Source organism: Canis lupus, chromosome 22 (genome assembly GCF_011100685.1).
Source record: "Canis lupus familiaris isolate Mischka breed German Shepherd chromosome 22, alternate assembly UU_Cfam_GSD_1.0, whole genome shotgun sequence".
Taxonomy (NCBI): domain Eukaryota; kingdom Metazoa; phylum Chordata; class Mammalia; order Carnivora; family Canidae; genus Canis; species Canis lupus.
In genome coordinates this window covers 653,628-675,032 of record NC_049243.1, presented here as the reverse complement: position 1 = coordinate 675,032, position 21,405 = coordinate 653,628, and the positions used below count along the sequence as shown (strand labels likewise).

Genomic DNA, 21,405 nt, shown 5'->3' with positions numbered 1-21,405 from the left:
TTGCCAACAAAATCAAATCTATTCGTTTTATCTCTCTCTTTTTTTTTTTTTTATCAAAATTTGTACCCTACGTTGTTTTGGTCCGTTGCATTCTGACCCGTAAATCTTAACAATTCAAAAGAAATCTTTGTAACCAGGCTTATGTCACAGGAAATACATTTTTTTCATACGCCAACTTACAGTCATATTTTTGCTTCAGGAGCGTACGCGAGGCTGTGGGAGCAAACATTCAACTGCCTGCCCTCCCATCCTCCTGCTCCCCCTTTTGCGGCATAAATAGTGTCTCTTCCATGGCAGAGTCTCCTGTGCCCGGGCGACTTCCCGCTATGGAGCAGGCATGTGACGAGGTCTGGCCCAAGAGGCCTGAGGAAAGCTGCCGGGGGTTCTAGGACACATTTTCTTCCTTGGGAAAAAGAAAAGCCCCTTTCCCGTCTACACTGGGATAGGTGAGAGGACGTGCGGCCTCCCCCTAGGACGGTGGGGCTCTAAGGAGAAGCCAACAACGCTACGCAAAGGCAGGCAGAGTCCGGACATCACTGAACTGCTAAACTGGAAACACCTTCCTCCAGACTTCCTGTTGGGAGAGAAGACCAAAGCCCTAACTTTTTTTTTTTTTTTTTTGAATTTTTCATAATTCTTTTAGATTACTTTTAGTCGGGCAGTCTGTTTTCAGCCAAAGCAAACACTGATTTGGCTTCAACCTGATGCCAGGGGTTTGGGGTTCTGGGTGTCTGGGGGTTGGCAAGAGACTTTAAGATTTTATTTTACTTTTTTTTTTAAAGATTTTGTTTATTTATTCATGAGAGACACAGAGAGAGAGGCAGAGACACAGGCAGAGGGAGAAGCAGGCTCCATGATGGGATGCCATTGGGGGACTCGATCCCAGGACCCCAGGATCATGCCCTGGGCCAAAGGCAGATGCTCAACCACTGAGCCACCCAGGCATCCCAAGACTTTAAGATTTTAAACATCAGGGTAGCCTTTCGTGGTCGACAGCCACTTGCAGAACGGATTGGAAAAAGGAGAGAATGAAGGCAGCCACCAGCCACTGTGATTTTTAGCTCCACATAGACAGCTTTCACTGAAACTTGGCATGTCCTGTCATAAGGGGGCTCGTTTTTAGCATTTTTATTAAAGAACAGCCCAAGCTGCTACACCAAACCAGTGCTACAGTCCACTGGTGGGCAGTTGGGGGAAGTGGAATGGGGTCCACGGGGGGGCCCCGCGCCCTTGGCTCTTGGCTCACAAGGTTGCTCCTGTCTTCGCCTCTTCCCGGGTGGTGGAAATCCAGAAGCTGCATCCATTATTCCCGTTCATGGCCTGGTGCCCCGAACTCAGGCGATGGCCGTGCACAGCTGCAAAGGAGGCTGACAGTTACGGTTCAGAGCTAAACGGGGCCATTTAGTACAGAACCGGAGCTAGAAATCACCCAGCTCTATCACTAAAAGAAGGCACCAAAATGGATACCAAAGGACCTTTTTATTTAAGACCATCCACACATATGGTTGAAGGTGTTTCTTGAGATTGGGCATCAGATTTCCTTAAAGTTAATCAATCTTTCAGGAAGAACAGATGATGTAAGGCTTTAAGTACTTACTTGAAACAATTCTCGCTTCATTGAATAATGACTATTATCACTAATTCAAACATATAGTTTGATTTGGCCTCTGAATGTAAATTTAGCAGGTGTCACAAATAGAACAAGTGGGGTTCAGGGTCAGCACCCAATATAAGGGATAAGAAGTGTGAGCAGACTCAGCATCTGATGGTGCTTTCAATCTCTATTGAAGCCATGATGACATTAAAAATGCCAGAAAAAGATGTAACTTAACACTAAGGAAAACAGAATTCAAATACAACAGAATTCAGAAATGGTGCCTGTGGAAGTAAAACACCCTACAGCAGGCACATCCCTGCACCAGGCGTCTGACTCCCCACGCACTCACTTGTATCTGAAGTGAAAAGCCATTTACCTGAGGTTTAAAAATGAAAAAAGAATGAGAAATTTAGGCAGGAATTCCCAAAGGTGAAGAAAGGACAGCTTGCAAAAGAGCTATCGCTTTAAGCTCTCTTCTGCTGGCAAGAAATGATGAGCATGTCAAGGGAAATCTCTGAAAGAGCCAATGAGGTGTCTTATATTAGCACAATAATGCTGCCCTTCCCAGCACAAATCATGGCCCTCAGTGAAGCTAAAAGTCTGCTGGCGTCCAGGTTTTAAGCAAAGGATCTAATTTAACAGAGGAAGCAATCCTAGTGCTGTGAAACACAATTTAATATTTACTTATACTCAAGGGAGCAGGAGCACTAAGTAGTTTCCTCTCCTTGAGAGGATATATTTGTAAAGTGTTTTGTAAATTATAAATCATTCAAATGCTATAGAGATGGATGCACACATACCACATACATATTAATGTGTATTAATACTCCCCAGGAGCATGGAGTACTGTCCGCTACGGGAAGGGTCTCTTGGAGACATCATATATAATGATGTTTTATAAATGCTAAAGCCCAACATGTAACAAACTGGCTGTATTCTATTTAATTTTTTTTTAACCAAGAAAGGCAGTGTGTCCTCCACCGAGCCTCTGCACCCAGACCTGCCCATCAGAGACACCTTGCAAGAAAGAGAGAAATGCACCAGTGGAAGCCAATACCACACACCAAGGACTCTGCGATCCTGATGAAAACCAGGATCTTTTGCTACTTTGATAAATAGGGCTCTTAAATACAGCCCAAGAAGCTAGGATTTGTTCCTTTAGTGCTCTGAAGGCTCAAAGAAAGGACAGTAAGGCTTTCTTTACTTCTCTGTTTGGAAAGGTATTACATTTACCCCAAAATTTAAGTGAACAATTAATAAAGCTAATGTGGCCAAATTAGCAAACAAAGGGTCTGGCTCCTCAGGCTTCCCTCTGGGATTACAGAGACCCTGCCAGGCCCTCAACTTCTCTATGTTTGAATCTTATCCAAGTCAAACTCTTTCACACTATAAGCTGAGACTCCTAAACCCACTTCCCGAGTCTGAGTCAGCCTTTCAGTCACACTCAGAGCTCGTACCAGCAGTTCTAAGCTACAACCATTCAATCCAGCCAACCATCACCTTGGCTCAACGGATTGCATAGTTATTTGACATGTGGTTGCATTCTGCCTTTATCTTATATAAATTACCAGAAAGTAAGAATTTATTTATTCATGAGAGACCCAGAGAGAGAGGCAGAGACACAGGCAGAGGGAAAAGCAGGCTCCCAGCAGGGAGGCCAATGGGGGACTCGATCCCAGGACCCCAGGATCACGACCTGAGCTGAAGGCAGATGCTCAATCGCTGAGCCACCCAGGTGTCCTGAAAGTAAGAATTTAAATGCTGATATTAGTGCCACAGGAATGGTCTTCACCAATATTGATGTTGGGGACTTTTCTTTCAGCACCACAGTCTCTGCCCACCCCCTCTCCCCAGTCATTAAGGAACCTGTCTTTTGTTTAGGGGTCCTGACAGTATCCAGGGTCATTAGAAAAAGGGTGGCCCCATATGGAAGTCAAAATAGAATCTGGATCTCAGGGCCAGTACAGGCATCCCATCCACTTCACACCAAATACCAATGAGAAGGACAGCCATGACCTCCCACCTCCGCCCAGGGGACATGCAAGGCTCCCTTAAGTCAGGGGAGACTGCATATATGGGGATAAATGAAAATTCTCTGTACTTTCTGTCCACTTTTTCTGTCAATCTAAGAGTCTCCAAAGAAATAAAGTGTTAATTTTTTTTTTTTTTTAAGTCACCGGAAAGTCTACAGGTATTGGCTTGGCTCCTATGGCTTCCCGGTGTGCACAGTGTACCAGACCTGAGTCATCTCTCAATACTAGCCACCTTCTCTCCTCTTCACGTGGTTCCTTCAGTTTGGGTTCCCTCCATTTAGACTCCACAAACCCCTAAAAGTATGCCACTGGTGGTAGGCTGAAAAGTGATGCGCAAAGGTGTTCTCATCTCTGGACCCACTGAATATGTTGGGTTATATGCAAAAGGAAATGAAGGTCGCAGCTGGAGTTAAGGCTGGAAATCAAATAAACTTCATATTGTGATGGGTCTTGGGATGGCTGGGTGGCTCAGTGGTGGAGTGTCTGCCTTCAGCTCAGGTTGTGATCCTGGGGTCCTGGGATCGAGTCCCACATCGGGCTCCCTGCATGGAGCCTGCTTCTCCCTCTGCCTGTGTCTCTGTGTGTGTGTGTGTGTGTGTGTGTGTGTGCGTGTCTCATGAATAAATAAATAAAAATCTTTAAAAACAATACTGGGATGGGTCCAGTATAGTCATAATGAGCCTTAAAGCAGAAGGAGGTGGCATAATAAGAAAATCATAAGAAAAGCTGAAGGCAGAAGCAGAGTTGGAGCTATGCTATGCTACTGGCTTTGAAGATGAGGGAAGGAGACCCATGAGCCAAAAATGGACAAAGGGACAGCATCTGCAAGCTGAAAAGAAAACAGATTTTCCCTTAGAGTCTCCAGACAGAAACACAATCCTGACAACACCTTGACTTTAGCCAACTGGGACCCACTTCAGATTTCTGAATTACAAAACTTTAAGAAAATAAGCTTGTGTTGTTTTGAGCTGCTAAATCTGTGGTGTTACAGCAGCAATAGGACACTATTACACCATCATTCAGTCATTCCTTTGCTTCTTTGCAACCATTTCTTTCCCTTTGATAATAATCCTTCTGGGCCATGTGCATGGTTCTCACCAACTGATTGGAAGAGGCAGGTGGGTCACAGTGAGTAATGCATAAAGGGGTCCTCTTGGTTCTCTAGTGATATAAAGTAGAGACATAATACGTTTAATATACCTGGAAGGTTTTCCATGCCAAAACTGGTGAATGAAGATTCAATTTCAATCAGATGTCTCAATCAAATGCTTACTCATGCTAATAATACACAGCCAGGCTATATATTTCATCAGGGATTCTTTTTTTTTCGAGTGAAATAAATCCCTTTTATAGTTCTGCAAAATATTTGAAATGTGACATATCCTAAATGTCTCCCTTATGAGAAAGTGTTTGTTTGTTACAAATATGTGATATTTTGGAATCATCAGGGATTCTTGATATAAAACCTTCATTTCTTAAATAGATGTACGCTTCTTCAAGATCACAAAATAACCCCTCTTTCACTCTTCCCCTCCCCTTTCTCTCTCCTTCCCTCAGTCTAAAAGCCAGATTAGGAAATACTAGAAGAATTCTCATAAAGGTCAGAAATAAGATAACACGATTATCCACTATAACTTTAACTATTTATTTCACATTATTCCAGGGTACTAGCTAAAACAATTAGCCAGTAGAAAAAAATAGAGCTATAAAAATTGGAATGGAGAAGATAACTATTTGCATATTATAAGATTGTTCACATGAAAAAACCAAAAGAACCAAAACTGTTGTAAACAAAAATAATTCAGAGGTTCCAGTCCAAGATGGCAACATTGAAAGCTCCTGAACTCACCTCCTCCCATGGATACATCAAATCGACAGCTATACACTGAACAATTCCATCTGTGAGAAATCCAGAAACTAACTGAATAACTCCCACACATTCAATGAATGAGAAAAACCCAGACTGACATGAGTAGGATACACTGATACACACTCTCACCATAAACCCCCACTCCTGGCACAACATATAACCCAAAACCCCCAGCTTCTCCCTGAGTGAAGGATTTGGACCCATATTTATTCCCTTAGCTTTTAAGACTTCCACCTGAGGGATGGGTCCCCAAAACATCTAGCTCTGAGAGCCAACAAAATTTCCATCCACAGGACCCACAAGACTATAGCAAACAAATAGTTAATAACCTTGCATGAACTCGCCGTGCTTATTACACATCTCAGGACGCCATGCAGAGACAGTGGAGAGAAATGCCCATCTCTCAGTCTTTCCTGGAAATAAGACTACTTGCTTACTTTAAAAGCTGCTGCCTGAGGGTCAGGCATATATCCAGGGACAGTCTGCAATACTTCCTGGAAATTGAGGAGGCTGGTAGACACCATTTTCATTCTCTCTGCCTAGTTCTGGGACCTGAGTTCCAGATCCAACAAAGTAGTGACAAAGAAATACTTTTTAACCAATTAAACTCCAATGCTCAGTGCAGAGAGAAAACATAGATACACCCAACCTGCCTTTTCCTAAAAGAGGTTTATTTACATACTTTAAAAGTTGCTGCCTGAAGGTCTGGCTTCCAATCAGCCTGCGTCTAAGTGTTAACTGAGATCCTTCTCTTGAAATACTGACAAGCCTCAGAATACCCTCATTATTGGGAGCCACTATGAACAAAGATGCAGCTTGGACAATCACAAAATTTTGAGAAAACAAACAACAAACAAGAGATAAGCCCAGTTCATCTCCTACACAAGACCATCCTATCAAGACTGAGAAAGGTAGCTGTTTTAGGCAATGCACAGAAACCAATAGAGTTAAGAAAAATGAAGTAACAGAAGAACAGGTTACAAACAAAAGAAAATAATAAAACTCAAGAAACAGACCTTAATGAAATGGAGAAAAATGATTTACCTGATAGAAAGTTTAAAATAATGGTCAAAAGAGAATGAGGTCAGGAGAACAATGAATGAACAAAGTGAAAATTTCAACAAAAAGATAGAAAAGGTAAGCAAACATCGATAGAAAATAAAGAGCTAAAGAATACATTAACTGAACTGAAAATTTCAATGGAAAGGTTTAGCAGCTGACTAGATCAAGTACAAAAAAGGATACCAGAGGGGCAGCCCCGGTGGCTCAGCAGTTTAGCGCCGCCTTCAGCCCAGGGCCTGATCCTGGAGACCTGGGATCGAGTCCCACGTCAGGCTCCCTGCATGGAGCCTGCTTCTCCCTCTGCCTGTGTCTCTGCCTCTCTCTCGTGTGTGTGTGTGTCTCTCATGGATAAATAAATAAAATCTTAAAAAAAAAAAAAAAGGATACCAGAAAGCCAGAAAGCTCTAAATAAAATGAAACTAAAAAGATCCACACCAGAAATATTATAATTCAATTGTCAAAAGTTAAAGACAAAAAAAGACTCTTAAAAGCTGCAAGAGAAAAACAATTTGTTATATACAAGGGAGCCCCCCAAAAATTATCAGCAGATTTTTCAGCAGAAACTTTGCAGGCCTGAAGAGAGTGGCACAATATATTCAAAGTGTTGAAAGAAAAACTGTGCCAATCAATAATACTCTATCCCACAAAGCTGTCCATTGGAACTGAAGGAGAGTTTTCAAGTCAACCAAAAGTTGAAGGAGTTTGTCACCACTAAGACCAGCCTTACTAGAAATGTTAAAGAGACCTCTTCCAGCTAATACAAAAGAATACTGATTTGTAGCAAAAAAAAAAAAAAAAAAAAATCTATGAAAGTATAAATCTCACTGGCAAAGGTAAATATATAGTTAAAATCAGAATACCCTAATGCTGTAATTGTGGTGGATAAATCACTTATAAATCTAGTATGAAGGATAAAAGGCAAAAGTAGTTAAAATAAGTATAATAATTAAAGGATACATACACAAAATAAAAAATATAAATTGTGACATCAATAATATATGACATGGGAGTGTCTTATAAATATATAGGCTTTAGTATGCATTTGAACTTAAGTCATCAGCTTAAAATATGCTATTATAAATATGCTTAATGTAAGCTTTGTGGCAACCACAAAGCAAAATCCTGTGATAGATACACAAAAGAGAAAGAGAAAAGAAGTTAAGCATACCACCACAGAAAATAATGAAATCACAAAAGAAAACACAAAGAATAGAGGAGGAATGAAGACATTATAAATGGTCAGAAGGCATTTAACAAAATGGCAAAAGTAGGTCCATACCTATCAATAATTACTTTAATAGTAAATAAGCTAGGTTCTCCAAACAAAAGATACAGAGTGGCTGACTGGGTTAAAAAATGAACAACAACAAAAAGCCCAGACCCAACCATACACTGCCTACAAGAGACTCAGTTGGATTTAAGGATACATATAGACTGAAAGTGAAAGGGATTGTAAGAGATATTCCATGCATATAGAAACCAAAAGAAAGCAGGGTTGGGCACACTTTATCAGACAAAATAAACTTAAGACAGTGAAATGGGAGACAAAGGTACAATGATAAAGGGGTCAAAGCAACATGAGGGTAACATTTGTAAATATTTAACAGTCAAAAGAAGAGCACATAAATATATAAAGACGATAGCAACAAACCAGAAGGGAGAAATAGCTGTGCAATAACAGTAGAGGACTTAAACATGCCATTTAAACAATGAATAAATCATCCAAATAAATTAATAAGGAAACATTGGATTTAAACTATACTTCAGACCAGATGGACCTAACAGATGTTTATGAAACATTCCATCCAACCATAGCAGAATATTCATTCTTCTCAAGTACACATAAAATATTCTCCAGGATAGAGTGTATGTTAGACCACAAAACAAGTCTCAATAAATTTAAGAAGACTGAAATCATATCAAGCATTTTTCCCAACCACAGTGATATGACACTACAAATCAATTACATGAAAATTGAAAAATTCACAAATTAGTAGGGATTAAACAGCATGCTACTGAACAACCAATAAATCAAAGAAGCACTCAAACAGATAATTTTTAAAAATACCTTGAGATGAATGAAAATGGAAATACTACATACCCAAATTATGGGATGCTGCAAAAGCAGTTCTAAGAGAAAAGCTCATAACAATAAACACCTACATTCAGTTAAAAAAGAAAAAAAGCTCAGGTAAAAAAAAACCCTAACTTTTACACCTCAAGGAACTAGAAAAACAAGGACAAACTAATACCAAAGTTAGAAGGAAGGAAATAAAGACCAGAGCACAAAAAAAAAAAAAAAAAAAAAAAAAAAAAAAAAAGACCAGAGCACAGATAAGTGAGATACAGACTAAAAAGACAAAAGAAAAAAATCAATGAAACTAAGAGCAGGACTCCTAGGTGACTCAGCAGTTGAGTGTCTGCCTTTGGCTCAGGGGATCGAGTCCCACATTGGGCTCCCTGAGGGGAGCCTGCTTCTCCCTCTGCCTGTGTCTCTGCCTCTCTCTGTGTGTCTCTCATGAATAAATAAAATCTTTAAAAAAAAAGAAACTAAGAGCTTGCTTTTTAAAAGATAAAAAAGGGACAAATATTTAATTAAATTTAAAAAGGAAGATTCAAACTCAGATATTAAAGAGAAAATGTTATAACTGATACACAGATACAAAGATACATAAGAAATGAGGGAAAATTATATGCCAATAATTTGGACAAACTAGAAGTAATGGATAAATTCCTAGAAATGTAAAGTATACCAGACTGTAACAGGAAGAAACAGAAAATGTAAACAGATTGATAACTCGTAAAGCAATTGAATCAGTAATCAAAAACCTCCCAACAAATAAAAGGCCAAGACCAGATAGTTTTACTTATGAATTCTACCAAACATTTAAAGAAAAAATTTGTACCAATTTTTTTCCAAACTCTTCTAAAAAATAGAAGAAGAATAAATACTTTCAAACTCATTTTAAGATGCCAGCTTTACCCTGATTACTACATATAGACTGAAAGAAGGAAAATTACAGATCAGTATTTCTGATGAGGGATCCCTGGGTGGCTCAGCGGTTCAGCACCTGCCTTTGGCCCAGGGCATGATCCTGGAGTCCTGGGATCAAGTCCCATGTTGGGCTCCCAGCATGGAACCTGTTTCTCCCTCTGCCTGTGTTTCTGCCTCTCTCTGTCTCTCTCTATGTTTATCATGAATAAATAAATAAAATCGTTTTAAAAAATAATAACAATATTTCTGATGAACATTGATGCAAACATCCTCAGCAGAATATTAGCAAACTAAATAAATATATTAAAAGGACCATACATCATGATCAAGTGGGATTAATTCCAGGAATGCAAGTATGGCACAACATCCACAAAATCAATGTGATACATCACATTAATAGAACAATTGTATGATTTTTAATCTTTCATCTTAATAGATGTAGAAAAAGCATTAAATGAAACTCAAAACTATTCATGATAAAAGCTCTCAAACAGGGATGCCTGGGTGGCTCAGTGGTTAATCATCTGCCTTTAGCTCAGGTCAGGATCCCGGGGTCCTAGGATCCAGTTCTGCATCAGGCTCCCTACAGGGAGCCTGCTTCTCCCCCTGCCTGTGTCTCTTTCTCATTCTCTGTGTCTCCCATGAGTAAATAAATAAAATCTTGAAAAAAAAAAAAACCTACAAAAAACACAAACACATGGAGGCTAAACAACATGCTACTAAACAACCAATATGTCAACAAAGAAATCAAAAGAAATTTTTAAAAAATACATGAAGACAAAAAATACATAGAGAAAAATGAAAATGAAAACACAATAGTACAAAATATGTGAGAAACAGCAAAAAAACAGTTCTAAGAGCAAAGTTTATAGCAATACAGGCCTATCTTAAGAAACAAAAAACTCAAACTATCGGATCTTACATCTAAATGAACTAGAAAAAGAAGAACAAAGCCCAAATTTAGAAATAAATAAGATCAGAGCAGAAATAGAGACTTAAAATAATAGAAAAGATCGATACATTCAAGAGCTTATTCTTTGAAAAGATAAATGGATAAATCCTTACCCAATTCACCAAGAAAAACAGAGAAAGGAGTCAATATTAGAAATGAAAGAGAAGCAGCAACACATACCAGAGAAATACAAAGCATATGAAAAAATGATATGCCAACAAATTGGACAACCTAGAAGAAATAGATAAATTCTTAGAAACATATAACCTTCTAAAATTAAATCAGAAAGAAATAGAAAACCTGAACAGACCAATTAGTAACAAAAGTGAATTTGTGATAAAAAAAAAAAAAAACTCACAACAAACAAAAATCCAGGACAGTGTCTACCAAACATTTAAGGAAAAGTTAGTAACTGTCTTCTCAAACTATTCCAAAATATAGAAGAGGAAGGAAAGCTTCCAAATACATTCTATAAGGTCAGCATTACCCTGATACCAACACCAGACAGACTACAAAAAAAGAAAATGAAAGGCCAGTATCCCTCATGAACACAGACACAAAAATCCTCAACAAAGTTTTAGCAAACTACATTCAAGAACATATTAAAAGGATCACTCACCATGATCAAGTGGGATTTTTTCCAGGGATGCAAGGATGGCTCAATATCCACAATCAACTGACATGTCACATTAACAAAGCTAAAGATCATCTCAATAGATGCAGAAAAAGCATTTGACAAAGTACAATATCATTCATGTCAAAAATTCTCAATACGGTGGGTTTAGAGAAAATACACCTCAACATAATCAAGGCCATATATGGCAAACCCATAGCTAACATCATACTCAATGGTGTAAAACTGTGAGCTTTACCTCAGAGATCAGGAATAAGACAGGGATGTCCACTCTCACCACTTTTATTCAACATAGTACAGGAAATCCTAGTGACAGCCATTAGATAGAGAGATGATAGGTAGATAGGTAGATAGAAGAAAGAAGAAAGAAAGAAAGAAAGAAAGAAAGAAAGAAAGAAAGAAAGAAAGAAAGAAAGAAAGAAAGAAAGAAAGAAAGAAAGAAAGAAAATGTATCCCAGTTGGTAAGGAAGAAGTAAAACTGTCACTATTTATAGATGACCTGATATACCATACATAGAAAATCCTAAAGATTTCACAAAAAAAAAACAAAAACTATTAGAAATAATGAATTCAGTGAAGTTACAGAATACAATGTTAATATACAGAAGTTGGTTTGTTTCTATTCATTAATAACAAAACAGCAGAAAGAAAAATTAAGATAAAAACTGCACCAAAAGGAATAAAATACCTAGAAATAAACTTAACCAAGGAGGTAAAAAGCCTGTACTCTGAAACTACAAAACATTGGTGAAAGAAATTGAAGAGGACATAAAACAAATGGAAAACTATTCCATTTGAAGCTCATGAAGTAGAAGAGTTAAAATTTCTAAAATGCCAATACTACCCACAGCAATCTACAGACTCAATGCAATCCTCATCAAAACAACAATAGCATTTTCACAGAAGAACAAATAATACTAGAATTTGTATGGAACCACAAGAGACCCTGAATAGCCAAAGGAATCCTGAGAAAGAATAGCAAAGCTGGAGACATCACAATTCCAGATTTCAAGATACACTACAAAGCTGTGGTAATCGAAACAGTATGGTACCAGCACAAAACAGACATACAGATCAATGGAACAGAATAGCAGATCCAGAAATAAACCATGACTTATGGTCAATTAATCTATGCCAAAGGGAGCAAGACTATACAATGAGGGTAAAGACCGTCTTTTCAACCAATGGTGCTTGGACAGCAACATGCAAAAGAATGAAACTGGACTACTTCTTACATCATCCACAAAAATAAACTGAAAATGGGTTAAGAACCTAAATATGAGACCTGAAACCATAAGATTTCTAGAAGAAAATAAAGGCAGTAATCTCTTGGACATGAGCCTTAGAAACATTTTTCTAGATAGGTCTTCTCAGTCAAGGGAAAGATAAACAAAAATAAACTATTGTGACTACACCAAAATATAAAGCTTCTGCACATCAAAGGAAACCAACAAAATGAAAAGGCAAATATTGAATGGGAGAAGATATTTGCAAATGATATGTTCAATAAGGGGTTAACAACGACAACATACAAAGAGAAACAAACACAAACACACACAAATAATAATAATAATAATAATAAATTAAATAATCTATTTAAAAAATAGGAGGAGGGCAGCCTTGGTGGCACAGCGGTTTAGCACTGCCTGCAACCTGGGGTGTGATCCTGGAGACCCGGGATCGGGTCCCACATCGGGCTCCCTGCATGGAGCCTGCTTCTCCCTCTGCCTGTGTCTCTGCCTCTCTCTGTCTCTATGAATGGATAAGTAAAATCTTAAAAAAAAAAGACCTGTATTTTAAAAATAATAATAAATAAATAAATACATAAATACATAAATACATAAATAAAATATGGGAGGAGAACCTGAATAGACATTTCTCCAAAGACGACATCCAGGTGGCCAACAGACACATGAAAAGATGTTCAGCATCACCCATCATCAGGGAAATGCAAATCAAAGCCACAGGAGATACCACCTCACACCTGTCAGAACGGTTACTATCAAAAAGGTAAGAAATAATAAGTGTTAGCAAGAATGTGGAGAAAAATGAACTCTTGTGCACTGTTGGTAGGAATGTGAACTGGTGCGGACTGTGGAAAACAGTATTGACATGCCTCAAAAAAATTTTTTTTAATTAAAAATAGAAATATCACATGATCTAATAATTGCACTACTGGTATTTACCCAAAGAAAACAAAACAGTAATTCAAAAAGATACGTGCACCCCTATGTTTATTGTAGCATCAGTCACAACAGCCAAGGCTTGGAAGAACCTGAGTGCTCATCAGAAGAAGAATGGATAAACAAGATGCTCATCTCTGTCTCCCCATCCTCCCTCTCCCTCTCCCTCCCTCTCCCTCCTACTCTGCCTCCCTTTCCCTCTCCCTCCCTCCCTTCCTTTCTCCCTCCCCCTCTCCCTCCCCCCATCTCCACACACACACACACACACACACACACACACACACACACACACAGGAATATTACTCAGCTATAAAAATGAATGAGATCTTGTCATTTACAACAACATGGACAGACCCAGCTTAAGAAGGTATTATGCTAAATGAAAGAAGAAGGAGGGAGGGATCCCTGGGTGGCGCAGCGGTTTAGCGCCTGTGTGTCTTAACACACACACAGAATTCCTACATAGCAATAACAAAAATCACCAGAGCCAAAGAATACAGTGAAACGCAGGAGAAGGAGCCCAGCTTACCAGGGAATTTATGTTGCTTACCAGCTGCCCTTAGCCCTGGGGAGGGCCCAACGCACCCCGAGGACCTCCGGAGGTGGAAGGGAGAAGCAGGAGAGACAGTGACAACAGAAGCGGGGTCAAAGGGGTACATTCATAACAAAGGAGCTGCGTCCATAGTAAAGGAATGCACACGAAAAACCACACTCCAAAACTAATTTATTTTTAATCAGATTGGTAAAGATCAAAGAGTTTAAGCCCCATTTTGCTGGCAAGGAAACGAGCGGAGGCATCGCCGTATGCAGCAGGCCAGGGGCTACTGGGACCATGTGTGTGGGTGGCAGCTTGCAGACATTCATAAAGGCCGCAGCTCCTGAATGCTGATGCTAAGCAGCAGTTCTAACGCACACGTTATCCTCCGGGCGTTGCTGCAGGAGAGATGCTCTGTGCCCCGAAACATTGCTTAGAACAGAAAAAGAAATCACAAGAGCTCCAAGTGCCCGTTGGTGGGGAGGAGTCACATGGGCTCTGGCGGTGTGAGGTCATGCAGCTGTCAGGAGCCAGGAAGCTCTTGATTGATACGAACAACGAACAGTCCGTGAGTCATTTTTTTTTTTTGCTTTAGAAGTCGTTTTTTTCTTTTCTTTTAAATATTTTATTAATTTGACAGAGAATGTGAGAGAAAGAGAGAGCACGCACCCAAGCAGGGGGAGGGGGCAGACTCCCCACTGAGCAGGGGCCCAACACGGGGCCGGACGTGGGACCCGGTATCACGACCTGAGCTGAGGGCCGACGCTCACCCACTGAGTCGCCCCGTGCCCAGTGAGACACAGTCGTCAAGGAAAAAGCATGGAGTAGGCAAAAAAAAAAAGCCTACGGTAGGCTTGCATTTATTCTTTTTAAAAAAGAGGGGGAGCCTACAAAGATAGATCCGTGTATAGTAAAACATGCAAAAAGAATACAAATTTAATGACACACGCTCCCAACTGTCGGCTGCCCGAAACTGAAACATTAGAGACCAGGACGCTGTTGCCTCCGGAAACACCGTGCCGCTGGTCCCCGCGGGGAAGCAGATCCGGGTGTTGGGGACATGGGAAGGACACTGCAGTTTGCACGTGTTCACTTTCGTGCCCTTTGACCTTGCGACCTTGTTACACCTTTCTACAAATACAACGTGGGATTAAATACTGTGCCTGAAAAGAGAGTCTATCACTGGAAGATATTATTTTCGAGACTAAAAAATCAGAACTTTAGAATTCAGATCAGATTTTAATCCTGAGACCTCCTCTGCCCTTCGATCGCCTATTTTCTCGTACTCGGTATCTTAGCAAGATCAACCGGGGAACATTCTGGAGGAACGGAGAACAGCCCTCACATTAGCAACTCCCATTTCAGTCTCACTGCAAACCTGCAGGCATCTCGGGGCGGGCTGACCAGGGTCCTCCTTGCCACAGGCCCTCGCCAGCCAGGTACCTGGGCACACCTGCAGGAGCCAGAGATTGGAAGTGCACGTTGTTAACGAACACAGACGTCTCGACAGCAATCTCCCCTCATCAGTCCCCCCACTGGGCAACGGAAGAGCCTTGCAGCGTCCTGGGGACACCCTGCAGGGGAGTTAAATTGGGGATCCGCTCCTCGGGGGCCTAGTGGGATGGACTTCCGTGGCCCGACTGTCCCTCCTGAGTCTGCTCGAGCCCCGCTTGCTGTTTTTTGTTTTTGTTTTGTTTTGTTTTGTTTTCTGTCTACAAGAGACATATTTTATTTTATTTTATTTTATTTTATTTTATTTTATTTTATTTTATTTTTTATTTATTTTTTAATAATAAATTTATTTTTTATTGCTGTTCAATTTGCCGACATACAGAATAACACTCAGTGCTCATCCGCTTGCTGTTAAGAGTGGTAAGAACAGCCTCCAGGAGGCCCCACCAGCCCCAGCCGAGGCCTATTAGCCCTGGAACCGGTGTTCTCTGGCACCCGACACCCCAAACACTTGTGGGGCCCGGAGGAAACGGGTTTGAAAGGTTCCCAGCCACCAGCTTGTCTGGGGAAAATCCTTCCAACCCCCAGACGTGTAAATTCTCTCTCTGTAAAGAGTTTTCCGTTCGCAGATGCTTCATCGAAAGAGAAGTTCTCCCCTAAAGGATACACTCAAAAATACAGTATCTATAATTAAAAATATGCCACACGTTTCTTTTCTGTGAGAATTACATGAAATAGGATTTGTTAGAATTTCTGTGTCCGTGACACACGAACTTACAGCAATGACTCAATACCTTGAACTGAAGTACACGGACTCACAGGTCTCACACATCCTAACTGTCAATGAAAATCTAATTTTAGGTGTCGACATCAATAAACTGGAAAAAAAAGAATTTTTTGATCAAGCATGCTAGAGGAAAGTCTAAATTATCTTCTAAGGGATAATATGATGTAGCAGGTCCTACAAAGTCGTCGTTTCGAGAGGTGGACAGAAGCATGCAACCAAAAAACGTGAGATAAAGTATCAGAGGTGCGTCAGGTACTTAGCTCATTAAAATATTAGGTTTTCGGGATTTTGTGATTTGTGCCATTTGTTCAGTTTTGCAATTTGTTGTGATTTCTTTCTTTCTTCTAAGTATCTGTTTCTTCGTCCAATTTATTTTAAACATTTTCTGTCCTTTTTCTAAAAGGGGCTCCTGGGCAGCCCGGATGGCTCAGCGGTTTAGCGCCGCCTTCGGCCCAGGGCCTGATCCTGGAGACCCGGGATCGAGTCCCACGTCGGGCTCCCTGCATGGAGCCTGCTTCTCCCTCTGCCTGTGTCTCTGCTTCTCTCTCTCTCTCTCTCTCTCTCTCTCTGTGTGTGTGTGTGTCTCATGAATAAATAAATAAAATCTTTAAAAAAATAAAATAAAATAAAAAAATAAAAGGGGCTCCTACAGGTTATGTAAGCGTCGGGCCCCCAGAAAACGTGGACCCACGCCTGGTATTCACGGTCGACCTAAAATTTAAATTTGCCCACCTGCCCCTGGCAGGTTAGAACCGCGGGACAGCTGCCACGTTTCCACCCGAGACTCTGACGTCCAGATGCGCCAAGCAACCTGAATCTGCGAAAATGCCGGAAGCGAAGCCCAGGTCTCTAAATCCCCTATGAACACGCTTCTCCACCTCTGTCTCCCTGGGGCGCAGGGAACAAAACAGGATCCCCCCCAAATCTGCATCCACCTCACCCTGCTAATCCTCAAGCGTGATCCCACCACGCTCAAGGCCTCGCTGCACTTGTCATCTCATCTCTTAAAAGCGGAGAATTAATTATCAGACTTAATGCTCTCAGCGACAGAGCATCCGCAGAGTGACACACTTCGCAGTCTCCTCTGTAGGACCGGACATCGGCCTAGCTCCTGCCGGGCAGCCTCGAATTCCCAGGCCGCTGCGCTGCTTTCAACCGTCCCGCAGGAGAGGCTTTTTCTACCTCCTGGCTATTAAGTGAAATCTTTGCAAAAACCTTCAACTACTGAAGGTTTGGTTTTAGCTATAACCTGAAATCTGTGAGAAGCCCTCAACAAATTTTAGGTGGGTTTTTTTGTTTGTTTTTTGCTGTGCATTTGGGGGGAAATACTCCCTGTATGGCTGACAATTATGGGAATGCACTGTTCAATCCTTCCGTCCAGGAGCTGCTGCTACAGGCAACACGGCCGGCTGCCAGCTTGTACCGGGAGGATGCACAGCGGTTCAGGTGAAGCGAGGCAGCTCTCACACAAAGCCCGGGAGCCTGTCCCCATCACAGGATGCTCTACTGGGCCATCATGGCTCCGGGCTTCCCTGTTGCCTGGCCCAGACCTTCTCGGAGCTGCAGCAAACTCTGAAGCTCTCCTCTCTCCTCCTCTTCTCCCAGGTGTCGGACAAGCGTCCCGGTCCCAGGGGAGCTCTCCAGCCTCCACACTCTCTCCCCTTTATCCTTCTTAGGGATTTTCCCCAGTGAATCTCCTGCAAATCCAATCTCATCTTAGCAGCTGCTTCTCCAGGACTGAAACGCCACCCTAGAACACTTAAATCACATGAGTAAGAGGGAATTAATGCCATTTTTTTTGCAAAGAAAGAAAGAAAATCATATTTATGGGGCATCTCCTAAGTAACAGAAATTGCTAGGCATTTTATTTTATTTTTTTATTGGTGTTCAATTTGCCAACATATAGAATAACCCCCAATGCTCATCCCATCAAGTGCCCCCCTCAGTGCCCGTCACCCAGTCACCCCCACCCCCCACCCACCTCCCCTTCCACCACCCCTAGTTCGTTTCCAGAACGAGGAGTCTCTCATGTTCTGTCTCCCTCTCTGATATTTTCACTCATTTTCTCTCCTTTCCCCTTTATTCCCTTTCACTATTCTTTATATTCCCCCAAATGAATGAGACCATATAATGTTTGTCCTTCTCCGATTGACTTATTTCATTCTGCATCACACCCTCCAGTTCCATCCACATCGAAGCGAATGTATACAATGGAATATTACTCAGCCATTAAAAACAACAAATACCCACCATTTGCTAGGCATTTTAAAGTACGTTATTTAATTTATAAAGATGAGCGTCATTATTCTTAAGTCTTAAAAAAAATCTAAGCGAAATTCTGGTTGGTAAAGCGCCTTCTGATACCCTCAGTATTTACAGCCAGCGCTGCTAGGTTTCTAGAAGAATTCTAGATTTGGAGGATGGAGACAGTTCGCACAGTTTTCGTTAGCCTGGGGTAAGGGATAATAAATGCCTTAGGTCATAGGTTGAATGGAACCATCACTATTCCCTGCCGTGGTCTCATATGCTTCTATTGCCTCTGCCCCATCGCATATCCACCAGCTGGTCTTGCCCTCTCCCTAGGTGATGTACCCACCATGCTTGTTCTGAGAATTTTCTGCCAAAGTTCAGCCTGAATCTGAATCTACAGGATGGAGTTTCAATCTTCAAACCAGGCAGCAAAGGTCCTATCCAACGGTAATGATAGAATTATCAGAAATGATTTTTTAAAATTGTTATAAACCCCCTAGGCCTTCCATTTAAAAATAATATACAGGAAAAAAGTCACTCTCAACAAAATTGATTAAAAGGAACATACTTTGACCTAATAAAGATCATGTACAACAAGCCCACAGCTGACATCATGTTCAGTGGCGAAAAGCTGAAAGCTTTTCCTCTAAGATCCAGAACAAGACAAGAATTCCCACTACAGCCACTTTATTTTAATTTTTTTAAAGAGATTGGGGTGGGGAGGGGTAGAGAGGGAACCTTAAGCAGGCTCCATGCCCAGTGTGGAGCCCAGTGTAGGGCCCGGTCTCACAACCCCGAGATCATGACCTGCGTGGAAATCAGGATTTGGATGCTCAATAGACTGAGCCACCCAGGGGCCCCAAGACTTCCACTATTACCACTTTAATTCCACGCAGTACTGGAAGTCCTAGCCAGAGCAATTAAGCAAGAAAAAAAGATAAAAATCACCAAATTTGAAAGGAAGAAGTAAAATTGTCACTGTCTACACATGACATGTTACGTACAGAAAACCTCATTAGGACTAATAAATTCAATAAAGTCGCAGGATACAAAATATGCAAAAAAAAAATCTGCTGCACTTCTATACACCAATTATAAGCTATCAGAAAGAGAAATTAAGAAAATAGTCTCATTTTATGATCACATCAAAAAAGAATGAAATGCCTAGGATTGATTTAACCCAAGGAGGCGAAATCTATAAAACATTATATATGGAAATCTATAAAACATTGATGAAAGAAATTGAAGAAAAATGTATATGGAACCACGAAAGACCCTGAATAAGCCAAAGCAATCTTGAAAGAACAAAGCGGATGACAACATGCTCCCTGATTTCAAACAATGCTACAAAGTCCTAGAAATTAAGACAGTTTGGGAGTGGCATAAACACAAACACATCGGTGGCACAGGATAGAGAGCCCAGAAATAAACCCAATAAACCCAATGGACCATACATGGTCCATTAATTATCAACAGTGGAGCCAAGAATGTGCAATGGGAAAAAGACAATCTCTTTAATAAATTGTGTTGGGAAGGAAGACAAACCAAGAAACGGACCCTTAATATAGAGGACAAACCGACGGTTACGGGGGGAGGATGGGTGAAACAGGTGACGGGGATTAAGAGAACACCTGTCACAGTGCGCGCAGAGGACGTGTTGCATCGCTATATTGTGCCCCTGAAATTAATATAACACTACGGCATTTTAATAAAATGTAAGTAAAAATTGGGATTTAAATTAAAAACTTGGTAATAAATTGTGTTGGGAAGACGGGACAGCCACATGCAAAAGAATGAAACTGGACCACCACCTTTCACCATGCACAACACGAACCCAAAACGGATTAAGGACACAAATATAAGACCTGAAACCATAAAACTCCTAAAAGAAAACAGACCATAGGCTTCTTGACATAGGTCTAGGCAACGGTTTTTTTTTTTTTTTTTTAATCTGACACCAAAGACGACAAAAGCAAAAATAAGCGGGGCTACGTCAAACTAAAAACGCTTCGGCACGGAGAAGGCAACCATCAACAAAACGAAAAGGCAACCTACTAAATGGGAGAAAATATTTGCAAATCGTCTGTCTGACAAGGGCGGGCCCAATATCCGAAATATATAAAGAACTCATAAAACTCAACCCACGATGGACTACTGCCCGGCCATAGAGGGAAGAAATCTTGCCGCTTGCGACGACCCGTACGGATCCAAGAGCTTTCCGGGGGGTACAGGAACCTGAGCGGACGACCAGAGGCAGTTCCTAATTTTTTGCTTTAGCTTGAGAATTCACTAACGGCCAAAGTAGAGGATCGTGAGAGTCTATGAGAGCTCGGCCTGGCCATCACGGGTCACCGTCGCCTGTAAGTGGATGAAGACGCCACGAAGACGGGATCCGAAAGCACCGAAGGCCGTGGACGGCCCGTTTGGGGAGCGCGGGGCCGCACAGCGCGCTGTCACCGCCCCCTGGTGAACCGCGGTCGCCAACACCCACTGAGGGAAAGCAAAACAAAACAAGGGTCAATATTTCTTTTCACTGGTGGGCCATCTCGGCCCGGGTGTTCTTTCAAACGAGCGTCGGCCGTCGTTCCCACGTGTATGGCGACCCCGCACCCCGATTCTCTGCAGAGAAGCCCCTCAGCCCAGCCCAGGTGGCCCTCGCCCTGCTCGTCCCCTTCTTGTTCAACCGCCCGCTAGGTTCTGTCCTGGGTGCACGATGTTTGCCGCCCGTCCTGTCCACCCCCTGTTGTCCTGTTGCCCTCCCGCCTGTCCTGTCGCCTCCACCCATCCTGTCGCCCCCCCTCCGGTCGGTCGTCCTGTCGACCCCCGAGTCATCCTGTCGACCCCTCAGTCGTCCTGTCACCCCACTGCCCGTCCTGTCTCCCCGTGCCTGTCCTGTCACCCCCCCGGTCATCTTGTCGCCCCCCTGCCCGTCCTGTCACCCCCCCCGGCTGTCCTGTTGCCCCCCCTGGCCATCCTGGCACCCCTCCAGTCGTCCTGTCACCACCCTGCCCATCCTGTCCCCCTCCTGCCCCTCCTGTCGCCCCCCCCCGGCCTT

At 41.8% G+C, this 21,405-nt stretch overlaps 1 long non-coding RNA gene across 1 annotated transcript; it reads right to left on the bottom strand.

Annotated features, from left to right (window-relative positions):
- Positions 1–16,647: 16,647 nt before the first annotated feature.
- On the bottom strand, positions 16,648–21,070 carry LOC119865117. The gene is made up of 3 exons (XR_005375966.1): positions 20,496–21,070; positions 18,697–18,787; positions 16,648–17,858 (listed from the first exon to the last, which is right to left on the bottom strand). It is a non-coding gene; the product is annotated as an uncharacterized LOC119865117 (long non-coding RNA).
- Between the last annotated feature and the right edge of the window lie 335 nt (positions 21,071–21,405).